Raw genomic sequence first — 2,109 nt, forward strand, 5'->3', positions numbered from 1 at the left:
AAAAATCAAAAGGTAAGCATTTTTAATGAGTTTTTTCAGTTCTTATTGATATAAAGTCACTGTTAGGATAGGTAAAAGTAATACATTTGATTAAGAATCTATGGATTTTACCAACCGTTAGAAATTGTTTAGCTATTGAGGCAGTTTAATCCAGACTCAGAGATTAAAAAGGCCAATGCTGTCAAATTTCACACAAATATTTAAAGTGTAGGCCCAATTCTTTGGTCAGACCGAACACGATGTGATGGAAAGAATAATTTATTTGTTTGTTTAAACAAGCAATGATGGTTTAAAGCAGAAATTTCAAATATTGAAGGGTGTTTAAAGGGTACCCAAACACTAAATCAACTATTTTTGGCTGTTCACCTCTATAAATGGAGCTTTAAAAGTGCTTTATGTTGTCAACTATTTTCACAAATTAAAATAAAATAGTTTAATTATTGAAAATGTAGTCAAAAAGGACCTGTGTGCAGCCCTCTACAGGTTGAATCTAGGTATTACAGTTGAATTTTGTGATTGGTTAAACCGTGTAAATTTCAGAAGTCTGACGTCATGATCTGCGGCTCCAGTAATGATAACAGTCCTGCCCCCAAGCCCCTCCCCTCTGAATGGATTTTCACATTTCCGCTGTGGGTGGAGTCAGCCTCCAACTTCCCTGTTTGGTGACCCTTCAAACCCGACACCGCCAAGGCATGGGTTAATTTCATACACGGAGGGGGATCTACACCAGACAGCAATCCCGTGGGATGGAGAGGGATCGTAAACGAGGACTTGATGACGATGGTTCAACACACTTACAGGAGGGAACATTCTACCTGCACAGCTCTCATGCAAATGACAGACGGCTGGCTCAGAGGTTTGGAGAACTCTGACTTAGTTGGTGTAGTGATGTTGGACTTTAATGCTCCTTGCGATGTAATCAACCATTGTATTTTAGTAGGTAAATTGAAGAGCTTTGGTTTTACTGCCCCGGCTGTAGCACTAATTCAAAGCTATCTTTCTGACAGAACTCAAATGTGGACAAGGAAGCTGTCTAGCACCATTCTTGTTTTCTGTATTTATTAACAATTTGCCTTTCAGTGTAAAAGAGGCCTCTGGGATTATTTATGCAGATGACTTCACAGTTTACTATACTGCAGATTTATATGACAAAATTCATTCTGTTCTGTCCAGAGAGCTTGCTCTGTTGCATGAGTGGGTCATGGGAAACAAGTTTCTGAATATTAATTAAAAAGTATGATAATATGGTCTAAACAAAAGTTAGAACGTGGATCAGTATTAAACTTAAGCATTGCTGGTTAAAATGTACAACAAGTCGTCAAAGCTAAACTTTTGTGTCTGGAAAATACCTGCAACGCATCAACAAAAACCATCCAGGAGCAAAACCTCCTGGAGGAGCGTTGTAAGAAACACCAGCTAGAGATCGACCACCTGACGTAGACCAACTCCAACCTCATGGCAACTCTTCACGAACTCCAGATGAAGGTTTAGGATCCTCACGAGTTGTCCAGCGAGTTGAATCTGTCAGCCAGGAGAACCGAGATCTACAGGAAGAGGTTCAGAGGGTCCAGACCACCATCGTGGCCCTCCAACCTCTGCAGCAGCAGCTTAAAGACGATACTGATCACCTCCAAACACTGCAGGAGAAAAACATCTTCCTCCAGAAGCAGCTGAAAGACCTCCACAGACATCGTGAGGAGGAGGCAGCATTGAGACAACGTTCTGCCTCCATCCAAACCAAGTCTCTGGAGGTCGAGAACTCCAATCTGGAATCTCATATCCTACGGCTGCATTCTAAACAACCTAGTTCTGCAGATGAGCTGGAGCAAAAAATACAAAGCAGAATCCGATTTGTTCCAGTCTATAGAAACAAAACGGCGTCTTCAAAGAAGAGCTCACAGCTCTGCAGAAGAAGTGTGAGAAAGACGCTGAGATGAAGCTTCAGTATTCCTCTCTGCAAGCTGATAGAAAGGCTGCAGAGACAGAATTCAAACCACTGAAGCAACAGATCTGCGTTCTGTCTCAGCAATGTGAGGACTTCAGGCCCATGACTGAGAAATGTAATGACACCATAGAGTACATCGGCCAACTCCAAGAACGTAATAAACC

The sequence above is a fragment of the Oryzias melastigma genome, linkage group LG24 (assembly GCF_002922805.2).
Source record: "Oryzias melastigma strain HK-1 linkage group LG24, ASM292280v2, whole genome shotgun sequence".
In the NCBI taxonomy this organism is placed as follows: Eukaryota; Metazoa; Chordata; class Actinopteri; order Beloniformes; family Adrianichthyidae; genus Oryzias; species Oryzias melastigma.